General features: G+C 38.8%; 3 non-coding genes across 3 annotated transcripts; all 3 read right to left on the bottom strand.

The window, feature by feature from the left end:
• Positions 1-2,499: 2,499 nt before the first annotated feature.
• trnam-cau (transfer RNA methionine (anticodon CAU)) lies at positions 2,500-2,572 on the bottom strand. Its single transcript has one exon. It is a non-coding gene; the product is annotated as a tRNA-Met (tRNA).
• A 3,272-nt stretch (positions 2,573-5,844) lies between these two features.
• On the bottom strand, positions 5,845-5,917 carry trnam-cau (transfer RNA methionine (anticodon CAU)). The gene has a single exon. It is a non-coding gene; the product is annotated as a tRNA-Met (tRNA).
• A 1,304-nt stretch (positions 5,918-7,221) lies between these two features.
• Positions 7,222-7,294, bottom strand: trnam-cau (transfer RNA methionine (anticodon CAU)). The gene has a single exon. It is a non-coding gene; the product is annotated as a tRNA-Met (tRNA).
• Positions 7,295-13,599: the final 6,305 nt, after the last annotated feature.

The following is a 13,599-nucleotide window of genomic DNA, read 5'->3' as shown; positions in this document are numbered from 1 at the left end:
AGTCCACAACACCTGAGAAAAAAATTATGAAATCATTCTAAAGTAAAACAATTTGATATCGACCTTAAGATGTGGTTTCCACCGTGACAAAAGTATGTATTGTCTGAAAGTCCAAAACCACTGAGAATTAATTTTCACTTCATCTTCGGACAACACTGTCTTTTTAAAACCTTTGCTGCCCCGTGTGAGGATCGAACTCACGACCTTCAGATTATGAGACTGACGCGCTACCTACTGCGCTAACTAAGAACATTTAATCAACAAATCGAAAGAAAAAATTATCGATACCGACCTTCACTTTTTGACAGTGACGTTGTAAGCACCGTGCCAAAAAGTTAGGTCTGAAAAACCACAACACCTGAGAAAAAAACTATGATTTCATTCTAAAGTAAAACAATTTGATATCGACCTTAAGACGTGGTTTCCACCGTGACAAAAGTATGTATTGTCTGTAAGTCAAAAACCACAGAGAAATAATTTTCACCATCAGACAACGGTCTTTTTATAAGCTTTGCTGCCCCGTGTGAGGATCGAACTCACGACCTTTAGATTATGAGACTGACACGCTGCCTGCTGCACCAAGGAGGCACATTGAAGCATGAAGTGTAAGAAAAAATATCGATACCAAATTTCAGATTAAAGACAGTGACGTTGTAAGCACCGTGCCAAAATGTATGGTCTGAAAGTCCACAACACCTAAGAAAAAAACAATGATTTCATTCTAAAGTAAAAAATATAGATATCGATACCGACCTTCAGATTTTGACAGTGACGTTGTAAGCACCGTGCCAAAATGTATGGTCTGAAAGTCCACAACACCTAAGAAATAAACAATGATTTCATTCTAAAATAAAAAATATAGATATCGATACCGACCTTCAGATTTTACAGTGACGTTGTAAGCACCGTGACAAAAGTATGTATCGTCTGAACGTCCAATAACACTGAGAATTAATTTTCACTTCATCTTCAGAAAACACTGTCTTTTTAAAAGCTTTGCTGCCCCTTTTGAGGATCGAACTCACGACCTTCAGATTATGAGACTGACGCACTGCCTGCTGCGCCAACGAGGCACTTTTAAACCTTAAGCGTAAAGAAAAAATATCGATAACGACCTTCAGATTTTGACAGTGACGTTGTAAGCACCGTGCCAAAATGTATGGTCTGAAAAACCACAACACCTGAGAAAAAAACAATGATTTCATTCTAAAGTAAAACAATTTGATATCGACCTTAAGATGTGGTTTCCACCGTGACAAAAGTATGTATTGTCTGAAAGTCCAAAACCACTGAGAATTAATTTTCACCTTCGGACATCACTGTCTTTTTATAAGCTTTGCTGCCCCGTGTGAGGATCGAACTTACGACCTTCAAATTATGAGACTGACGCGCTGCCTGCTGCGCCAAAGAGGCACGTTAAAGCTTTAAGTGTAAGAAAAAATATTGATACCGACCTTCACTTTTTGACAGTGACGTTGTAAGCACCGTGCCAAAATGTATGGTCTGAAAGTCCACAACACCTGAGAAAAAAACTATGATTTCATTCTAAAGTAAAAAATATAGATATCGACCTTAAGATGTGGTATCCACCGTGACAAAAGTATGTATTGTCTGAAAGTCCAAAAACACTGAGAATTAATTTTCACCTTCAGACAAAACTGTCTTTTATAAGCTTTGCTGCCCCGTGTGAGGATCGAACTCACGACCTTCAGATTATGAGACTGACGCGGTGCCTGCTGCGCCAACAAGGAACGTTAAATCATTAAGTGTAAGAAAAAATATCGATACCGACCTTCACTTTTTGACAGTGACGATGTAAGCACCGTGCCAAAATGTATGGTCTGAAAGTCCACAACACCTGAGAAAAAAACTACGATTTCATTCTAAAGTAAAACAATTTGATATCGACCTTAAGACGTGGTTTCCACCGTGACAAAAGTATGTATTGTCTGTAAGTCCAAAACCACCGAGAATTAATTTTCACCATCAGACAACGGTCTTTTTAGAAGCTTTGCTGCCCCGTGTGAGGATCGAACTCACGACCTTTAGATTATGAGACTGACGCGCTGCCTGCTGCACCAAGGAGGCACATTAAAGCATGAAGTGTAAGAAAAAATATCGATACCAAATTTCAGATTTTGACAGTGACGTTGTAAGCACCGTGCCAAAATGTATGGTCTGAAAGTCCACAACACCTAAGAAAAAAACAATGATTTCATTCTAAAGTAAAAAATATAGATATCGATACCGACCTTCAGATTTTGACAGTGACGTTGTAAGCACCGTGCCAAAATGTATGGTCTGAAAGTCCACAACACCTAAGAAATAAACAATGATTTCATTCTAAAGTAAAAAATATAGATATCGATACCGACCTTCAGATTTTACAGTGACGTTGTAAGCACCGTGACAAAAGTATGTATCGTCTGAACGTCCAATAACACTGAGAATTAATTTTCACTTCATCTTCAGAAAACACTGTCTTTTTAAAAGCTTTGCTGCCCCGTGTGAGGATCGAACTCACGACCTTCAGATTATGAGACTGACGCGCTGCCTGCTGCGCCAACGAGGCACTTTTAAACCTTAAGCGTAAAGAAAAAATATCGATAACGACCTTCAGATTTTGACAGTGACGTTGTAAGCACCGTGCCAAAATGTATGGTCTGAAAAACCACAACACCTGAGAAAAAAACAATGATTTCATTCTAAAGTAAAACAATTTGATATCGACCTTAAGATGTGGTTTCCACCGTGACAAAAGTATGTATTGTCTGAAAGTCCAAAACCACTGAGAATTAATTTTCACCTTCGGACATCACTGTCTTTTTATAAGCTTTCCTGCCCCGTGTGAGGATCGAACTTACGACCTTCAAATTATGAGACTGACGCGATGCCTGCTGCGCCAAAGAGGCACATTAAAGCATTAAGTGTAAGAAAAAATATTGATACCGACCTTCACTTTTTGACAGTGACGTTGTAATCACCGTGCCAAAATGTATGGTCTGAAAGTCCACAACACCTGAGAAAAAAATTATGAAATCATTCTAAAGTAAAACAATTTTATATCGACCTTAAGATGTGGTTTCCACCGTGACAAAAGTATGTATTGTCTGAAAGTCCAAAACCACTGAGAATTAATTTTCACCTTCGGACATCAATGTCTTTTTATAAGCTTTGCTGCCCCGTGTGAGGATCGAACTTACGACCTTCAAATTATGAGACTGACGCGCTGCCTGCTGCGCCAAAGAGGCACATTAAAGCATTAAGTGTAAGAAAAAATATTGATACCGACCTTCACTTTTTGACAGTGACGTTGTAAGCACCGTGCCAAAATGTATGGTCTGAAAGTCCACAACACCTGAGAAAAAAATTATGAAATCATTCTAAAGTAAAACAATTTGATATCGACCTTAAGATGTGGTTTCCACCGTGACAAAAGTATGTATTGTCTGAAAGTCCAAAACCACTGAGAATTAATTTTCACTTCATCTTCGGACAACACTGTCTTTTTAAAACCTTTGCTGCCCCGTGTGAGGATCGAACTCACGACCTTCAGATTATGAGACTGACGCGCTACCTACTGCGCTAACTAAGAACATTTAATCAACAAATCGAAAGAAAAAATTATCGATACCGACCTTCACTTTTTGACAGTGACGTTGTAAGCACCGTGCCAAAAAGTTAGGTCTGAAAAACCACAACACCTGAGAAAAAAACTATGATTTCATTCTAAAGTAAAACAATTTGATATCGACCTTAAGACGTGGTTTCCACCGTGACAAAAGTATGTATTGTCTGTAAGTCCAAAACCACCGAGAATTAATTTTCACCATCAGACAACGGTCTTTTTATAAGCTTTGCTGCCCCGTGTGAGGATCGAACTCACGACCTTTAGATTATGAGACTGACGCGCTGCTGCTGCACCAAGGAGGCACATTAAAGCATGAAGTGTAAGAAAAAATATCGATACCAAATTTCAGATTAAAGACAGTGACGTTGTAAGCACCGTGCCAAAATGTATGGTCTGAAAGTCCACAACACCTAAGAAAAAAACAATGATTTCATTCTAAAGTAAAAAATATAGATATCGATACCGACCTTCAGATTTTGACAGTGACGTTGTAAGCACCGTGCCAAAATGTATGGTCTGAAAGTCCACAACACCTAAGAAATAAACAATGATTTCATTCTAAAATAAAAAATATAGATATCGATACCGACCTTCAGATTTTACAGTGACGTTGTAAGCACCGTGACAAAAGTATGTATCGTCTGAACGTCCAATAACACTGAGAATTAATTTTCACTTCATCTTCAGAAAACACTGTCTTTTTAAAAGCTTTGCTGCCCCTTTTGAGGATCGAACTCACGATCTTCAGATTATGAGACTGACGCACTGCCTGCTGCGCCAACGAGGCACTTTTAAACCTTAAGCGTAAAGAAAAAATATCGATAACGACCTTCAGATTTTGACAGTGACGTTGTAAGCACCGTGCCAAAATGTATGGTCTGAAAAACCACAACACCTGAGAAAAAAACAATGATTTCATTCTAAAGTAAAACAATTTGATATCGACCTTAAGATGTGGTTTCCACCGTGACAAAAGTATGTATTGTCTGAAAGTCCAAAACCACTGAGAATTAATTTTCACCTTCGGACATCACTGTCTTTTTATAAGCTTTGCTGCCCCGTGTGAGGATCGAACTTACGACCTTCAAATTATGAGACTGACGCGCTGCCTGCTGCGCCAAAGAGGCACGTTAAAGCTTTAAGTGTAAGAAAAAATATTGATACCGACCTTCACTTTTTGACAGTGACGTTGTAAGCACCGTGCCAAAATGTATGGTCTGAAAGTCCACAACACCTGAGAAAAAAACTATGATTTCATTCTAAAGTAAAAAATATAGATATCGACCTTAAGATGTGGTATCCACCGTGACAAAAGTATGTATTGTCTGAAAGTCCAAAAACACTGAGAATTAATTTTCACCTTCAGACAAAACTGTCTTTTATAAGCTTTGCTGCCCCGTGTGAGGATCGAACTCACGACCTTCAGATTATGAGACTGACGCGGTGCCTGCTGCGCCAACAAGGAACGTTAAATCATTAAGTGTAAGAAAAAATATCGATACCGACCTTCACTTTTTGACAGTGACGATGTAAGCACCGTGCCAAAATGTATGGTCTGAAAGTCCACAACACCTGAGAAAAAAACTACGATTTCATTCTAAAGTAAAACAATTTGATATCGACCTTAAGACGTGGTTTCCACCGTGACAAAAGTATGTATTGTCTGTAAGTCCAAAACCACCGAGAATTAATTTTCACCATCAGACAACGGTCTTTTTAGAAGCTTTGCTGCCCCGTGTGAGGATCGAACTCACGACCTTTAGATTATGAGACTGACGCGCTGCCTGCTGCACCAAGGAGGCACATTAAAGCATGAAGTGTAAGAAAAAATATCGATACCAAATTTCAGATTTTGACAGTGACGTTGTAAGCACCGTGCCAAAATGTATGGTCTGAAAGTCCACAACACCTAAGAAAAAAACAATGATTTCATTCTAAAGTAAAAAATATAGATATCGATACCGACCTTCAGATTTTGACAGTGACGTTGTAAGCACCGTGCCAAAATGTATGGTCTGAAAGTCCACAACACCTAAGAAATAAACAATGATTTCATTCTAAAGTAAAAAATATAGATATCGATACCGACCTTCAGATTTTACAGTGACGTTGTAAGCACCGTGACAAAAGTATGTATCGTCTGAACGTCCAATAACACTGAGAATTAATTTTCACTTCATCTTCAGAAAACACTGTCTTTTTAAAAGCTTTGCTGCCCCGTGTGAGGATCGAACTCACGACCTTCAGATTATGAGACTGACGCGCTGCCTGCTGCGCCAACGAGGCACTTTTAAACCTTAAGCGTAAAGAAAAAATATCGATAACGACCTTCAGATTTTGACAGTGACGTTGTAAGCACCGTGCCAAAATGTATGGTCTGAAAAACCACAACACCTGAGAAAAAAACAATGATTTCATTCTAAAGTAAAACAATTTGATATCGACCTTAAGATGTGGTTTCCACCGTGACAAAAGTATGTATTGTCTGAAAGTCCAAAACCACTGAGAATTAATTTTCACCTTCGGACATCACTGTCTTTTTATAAGCTTTCCTGCCCCGTGTGAGGATCGAACTTACGACCTTCAAATTATGAGACTGACGCGATGCCTGCTGCGCCAAAGAGGCACATTAAAGCATTAAGTGTAAGAAAAAATATTGATACCGACCTTCACTTTTTGACAGTGACGTTGTAATCACCGTGCCAAAATGTATGGTCTGAAAGTCCACAACACCTGAGAAAAAAATTATGAAATCATTCTAAAGTAAAACAATTTTATATCGACCTTAAGATGTGGTTTCCACCGTGACAAAAGTATGTATTGTCTGAAAGTCCAAAACCACTGAGAATTAATTTTCACCTTCGGACATCAATGTCTTTTTATAAGCTTTGCTGCCCCGTGTGAGGATCGAACTCACGACCTTCAGATTATGAGACTGACGCGGTGCCTGCTGCGCCAACAAGGAACGTTAAATCATTAAGTGTAAGAAAAAATATCGATACCGACCTTCACTTTTTGACAGTGACGATGTAAGCACCGTGCCAAAATGTATGGTCTGAAAGTCCACAACACCTGAGAAAAAAACTACGATTTCATTCTAAAGTAAAACAATTTGATATCGACCTTAAGACGTGGTTTCCACCGTGACAAAAGTATGTATTGTCTGTAAGTCCAAAACCACCGAGAATTAATTTTCACCATCAGACAACGGTCTTTTTAGAAGCTTTGCTGCCCCGTGTGAGGATCGAACTCACGACCTTTAGATTATGAGACTGACGCGCTGCCTGCTGCACCAAGGAGGCACATTAAAGCATGAAGTGTAAGAAAAAATATCGATACCAAATTTCAGATTTTGACAGTGACGTTGTAAGCACCGTGCCAAAATGTATGGTCTGAAAGTCCACAACACCTAAGAAATAAACAATGATTTCATTCTAAAGTAAAAAATATAGATATCGATACCGACCTTCAGATTTTACAGTGACGTTGTAAGCACCGTGACAAAAGTATGTATCGTCTGAACGTCCAATAACACTGAGAATTAATTTTCACTTCATCTTCAGAAAACACTGTCTTTTTAAAAGCTTTGCTGCCCCGTGTGAGGATCGAACTCACGACCTTCAGATTATGAGACTGACGCGCTGCCTGCTGCGCCAACGAGGCACTTTTAAACCTTAAGCGTAAAGAAAAAATATCGATAACGACCTTCAGATTTTGACAGTGACGTTGTAAGCACCGTGCCAAAATGTATGGTCTGAAAAACCACAACACCTGAGAAAAAAACAATGATTTCATTCTAAAGTAAAACAATTTGATATCGACCTTAAGATGTGGTTTCCACCGTGACAAAAGTATGTATTGTCTGAAAGTCCAAAACCACTGAGAATTAATTTTCACCTTCGGACATCACTGTCTTTTTATAAGCTTTCCTGCCCCGTGTGAGGATCGAACTTACGACCTTCAAATTATGAGACTGACGCGATGCCTGCTGCGCCAAAGAGGCACATTAAAGCATTAAGTGTAAGAAAAAATATTGATACCGACCTTCACTTTTTGACAGTGACGTTGTAATCACCGTGCCAAAATGTATGGTCTGAAAGTCCACAACACCTGAGAAAAAAATTATGAAATCATTCTAAAGTAAAACAATTTTATATCGACCTTAAGATGTGGTTTCCACCGTGACAAAAGTATGTATTGTCTGAAAGTCCAAAACCACTGAGAATTAATTTTCACCTTCGGACATCAATGTCTTTTTATAAGCTTTGCTGCCCCGTGTGAGGATCGAACTTACGACCTTCAAATTATGAGACTGACGCGCTGCCTGCTGCGCCAAAGAGGCACATTAAAGCATTAAGTGTAAGAAAAAATATTGATACCGACCTTCACTTTTTGACAGTGACGTTGTAAGCACCGTGCCAAAATGTATGGTCTGAAAGTCCACAACACCTGAGAAAAAAATTATGAAATCATTCTAAAGTAAAACAATTTGATATCGACCTTAAGATGTGGTTTCCACCGTGACAAAAGTATGTATTGTCTGAAAGTCCAAAACCACTGAGAATTAATTTTCACTTCATCTTCGGACAACACTGTCTTTTTAAAACCTTTGCTGCCCCGTGTGAGGATCGAACTCACGACCTTCAGATTATGAGACTGACGCGCTACCTACTGCGCTAACTAAGAACATTTAATCAACAAATCGAAAGAAAAAATTATCGATACCGACCTTCACTTTTTGACAGTGACGTTGTAAGCACCGTGCCAAAAAGTTAGGTCTGAAAAACCACAACACCTGAGAAAAAAACTATGATTTCATTCTAAAGTAAAACAATTTGATATCGACCTTAAGACGTGGTTTCCACCGTGACAAAAGTATGTATTGTCTGTAAGTCCAAAACCACCGAGAATTAATTTTCACCATCAGACAACGGTCTTTTTATAAGCTTTGCTGCCCCGTGTGAGGATCGAACTCACGACCTTTAGATTATGAGACTGACGCGCTGCTGCTGCACCAAGGAGGCACATTAAAGCATGAAGTGTAAGAAAAAATATCGATACCAAATTTCAGATTAAAGACAGTGACGTTGTAAGCACCGTGCCAAAATGTATGGTCTGAAAGTCCACAACACCTAAGAAAAAAACAATGATTTCATTCTAAAGTAAAAAATATAGATATCGATACCGACCTTCAGATTTTGACAGTGACGTTGTAAGCACCGTGCCAAAATGTATGGTCTGAAAGTCCACAACACCTAAGAAATAAACAATGATTTCATTCTAAAATAAAAAATATAGATATCGATACCGACCTTCAGATTTTACAGTGACGTTGTAAGCACCGTGACAAAAGTATGTATCGTCTGAACGTCCAATAACACTGAGAATTAATTTTCACTTCATCTTCAGAAAACACTGTCTTTTTAAAAGCTTTGCTGCCCCTTTTGAGGATCGAACTCACGATCTTCAGATTATGAGACTGACGCACTGCCTGCTGCGCCAACGAGGCACTTTTAAACCTTAAGCGTAAAGAAAAAATATCGATAACGACCTTCAGATTTTGACAGTGACGTTGTAAGCACCGTGCCAAAATGTATGGTCTGAAAAACCACAACACCTGAGAAAAAAACAATGATTTCATTCTAAAGTAAAACAATTTGATATCGACCTTAAGATGTGGTTTCCACCGTGACAAAAGTATGTATTGTCTGAAAGTCCAAAACCACTGAGAATTAATTTTCACCTTCGGACATCACTGTCTTTTTATAAGCTTTGCTGCCCCGTGTGAGGATCGAACTTACGACCTTCAAATTATGAGACTGACGCGCTGCCTGCTGCGCCAAAGAGGCACGTTAAAGCTTTAAGTGTAAGAAAAAATATTGATACCGACCTTCACTTTTTGACAGTGACGTTGTAAGCACCGTGCCAAAATGTATGGTCTGAAAGTCCACAACACCTGAGAAAAAAACTATGATTTCATTCTAAAGTAAAAAATATAGATATCGACCTTAAGATGTGGTATCCACCGTGACAAAAGTATGTATTGTCTGAAAGTCCAAAAACACTGAGAATTAATTTTCACCTTCAGACAAAACTGTCTTTTATAAGCTTTGCTGCCCCGTGTGAGGATCGAACTCACGACCTTCAGATTATGAGACTGACGCGGTGCCTGCTGCGCCAACAAGGAACGTTAAATCAGTAAGTGTAAGAAAAAATATCGATACCGACCTTCACTTTTTGACAGTGACGATGTAAGCACCGTGCCAAAATGTATGGTCTGAAAGTCCACAACACCTGAGAAAAAAACTACGATTTCATTCTAAAGTAAAACAATTTGATATCGACCTTAAGACGTGGTTTCCACCGTGACAAAAGTATGTATTGTCTGTAAGTCCAAAACCACCGAGAATTAATTTTCACCATCAGACAACGGTCTTTTTAGAAGCTTTGCTGCCCCGTGTGAGGATCGAACTCACGACCTTTAGATTATGAGACTGAGGCGCTGCCTGCTGCACCAAGGAGGCACATTAAAGCATAAAGTGTAAGAAAAAATATCGATACCAAATTTCAGATTTTGACAGTGACGTTGTAAGCACCGTGCCAAAATGTATGGTCTGAAAGTCCACAACACCTAAGAAAAAAACAATGATTTCATTCTAAAGTAAAAAATATAGATATCGATACCGACCTTCAGATTTTGACAGTGACGTTGTAAGCACCGTGCCAAAATGTATGGTCTGAAAGTCCACAACACCTAAGAAATAAACAATGATTTCATTCTAAAGTAAAAAATATAGATATCGATACCGACCTTCAGATTTTACAGTGACGTTGTAAGCACCGTGACAAAAGTATGTATCGTCTGAACGTCCAATAACACTGAGAATTAATTTTCACTTCATCTTCAGAAAACACTGTCTTTTTAAAAGCTTTGCTGCCCCGTGTGAGGATCGAACTCACGACCTTCAGATTATGAGACTGACGCGCTGCCTGCTGCGCCAACGAGGAACTTTTAAACCTTAAGCGTAAAGAAAAAATATCGATAACGACCTTCAGATTTTGACAGTGACGTTGTAAGCACCGTGCCAAAATGTATGGTCTGAAAAACCACAACACCTGAGAAAAAAACAATGATTTCATTCTAAAGTAAAACAATTTGATATCGACCTTAAGATGTGGTTTCCACCGTGACAAAAGTATGTATTGTCTGAAAGTCCAAAACCACTGAGAATTAATTTTCACCTTCGGACATCACTGTCTTTTTATAAGCTTTGCTGCCCCGTGTGAGGATCGAACTTACGACCTTCAAATTATGACACTGACGCGATGCCTGCTGCGCCAAAGAGGCACATTAAAGCATTAAGTGTAAGAAAAAATATTGATACCGACCTTCACTTTTTGACAGTGACGTTGTAATCACCGTGCCAAAATGTATGGTCTGAAAGTCCACAACACCTGAGAAAAAAATTATGAAATCATTCTAAAGTAAAACAATTTTATATCGACCTTAAGATGTGGTATCCACCGTGACAAAAGTATGTATTGTCTGAAAGTCCAAAACCACTGAGAATTAATTTTCACTTCATCTTCGGACAACACTGTCTTTTTAAAAGCTTTGCTGCCCCGTGTGAGGATCGAACTCACGACCTTCAGATTATGAGACTGACGCGCTACCTACTGCGCTAACTAAGAACATTTAATCAACAAATCGAAAGAAAAAATTATCGATACCGACCTTCACTTTTTGACTGCGACGTTGTAAGCACCGTGCCAAAATGTTAGGTCTGAAAAACCACAACACCTGAGAAAAAAACTATGATTTCATTCTAAAGTAAAACAATTTGATATCGACCTTAAGACGTGGTTTCCACCATGACAAAAGTATGTATTGTCTGTAAGTCCAAAACAACCGAGAATTAATTTTCACCATCAGACAACGGTCTTTTTATAAGCTTTGCTGCCCCGTGTGAGGATCGAACTCACGACCTTCAGATTATGAGACTGACGCGCTGCCTGCTGCACCAAGGAGGCACATTAAAGCATGAAGTGTAAGAAAAAATATCGATACCAAATTTCAGATTAAAGACAGTGACGTTGTAAGCACCGTGCCAAAATGTATGGTCTGAAAGTCCACAACACCTAAGAAAAAAACAATGATTTCATTCTAAAGTAAAAAATATAGATATCGATACCGACCTTCAGATTTTGACAGTGACGTTGTAAGCACCGTGCCAAAATGTATGGTCTGAAAGTCCACAACACCTAAGAAATAAACAATGATTTCATTCTAAAGTAAAAAATATAGATATCGATACCGACCTTCAGATTTTACAGTGACGTTGTAAGCACCGTGACAAAAGTATGTATCGTCTGAACGTCCAATAACACTGAGAATTAATTTTCACTTCATCTTCAGAAAACACTGTCTTTTTAAAAGCTTTGCTGCACCTTTTGAGGATCGAACTCACGACCTTCAGATTATGAGACTGACGCACTGCCTGCTGCGCCAACGAGGCACATTTAAACCTTAAGCGTAAAGAAAAAATATCGATAACGACCTTCAGATTTTGACAGTGACGTTGTAAGCACCGTGCCAAAATGTATGGTCTGAAAAACCACAACACCTGAGAAAAAAACAATGATTTCATTCTAAAGTAAAACAATTTGATATCGACCTTAAGATGTGGTTTCCACCGTGACAAAAGTATGTATTGTCTGAAAGTCCAAAACCACTGAGAATTAATTTTCACCTTCGGACATCACTGTCTTTTTATAAGCTTTGCTGCCCCGTGTGAGGATCGAACTTACGACCTTCAAATTATGAGACTGACGCGCTGCCTGCTGCGCCAAAGAGGCACGTTAAAGCTTTAAGTGTAAGAAAAAATATTGATACCGACCTTCACTTTTTGACAGTGACGTTGTAAGCACCGTGCCAAAATGTATGGTCTGAAAGTCCACAACACCTGAGAAAAAAACTATGATTTCATTCTAAAGTAAAAAATATAGATATCGACCTTAAGATGTGGTATCCACCGTGACAAAAGTATGTATTGTCTGAAAGTCCAAAACCACTGAGAATTAATTTTCACCTTCAGACAAAACTGTCTTTTATAAGCTTTGCTGCCCCGTGTGAGGATCGAACTCACGACCTTCAGATTATGAGACTGACGCGGTGCCTGCTGCGCCAACAAGGAACGTTAAATCATTAAGTGTAAGAAAAAATATCGATACCGACCTTCACTTTTTGACAGTGACGATGTAAGCACCGTGCCAAAATGTATGGTCTGAAAGTCCACAACACCTGAGAAAAAAACTACGATTTCATTCTAAAGTAAAACAATTTGATATCGACCTTAAGATGTGGTTTCCACCGTGACAAAAGTATGTATTGTCTGAAAGTCCAAAACCACTGAGAATTAATTTTCACTTCATCTTCGGACAACACTGTCTTTTTATAAGCTTTGCTGCCCCATGTGAGGATCGAACTCAAGACCTTCAGATTATGAGACTGACGCGCTACCTACTGCACTAACGAAGCACATTTAATCAACAAATCGAAAGAAAAAAATATCGATACCGACCTTCACTCTTTGACAGTGACGTTGTAAGCACCGTGCCAAAATGTATGGTCTGAAAAACCACAACACCTGAGAAAAAAACAATGATTTCATTCTAAAGTAAAACAATTTGATATCGACCTTAAGATGTGGTTTCCACCGTGACAAAAGTATGTATTGTCTGAAAGTCCAAAAACACTGAGAATTAATTTTCACTTCATCTTCGGACAACACTGTCTTTTTAAAACTTTGCTGCCCCGTGTGAGGATCGAACTCACGACCTTCAGATTATGAGACTGATGCGCTACCTACTGCGCTAACTAAGAACATTTAATCAACTAAAAGAAAGAAAAAAATATCGATACCGACCTTCACTTTTTGACACTGACGTTGTAAGCACCGTGCCAAAAT

The sequence above is a fragment of the Salmo salar genome, chromosome 02 (genome assembly GCF_965601325.2).
Source record: "Salmo salar chromosome 02, fSalSal1, whole genome shotgun sequence".
NCBI lineage: Eukaryota > Metazoa > Chordata > Actinopteri > Salmoniformes > Salmonidae > Salmo > Salmo salar.
The sequence above is the reverse complement of the archived record's forward strand: the minus strand, read 5'-3'. Positions and strand labels throughout refer to the sequence as shown.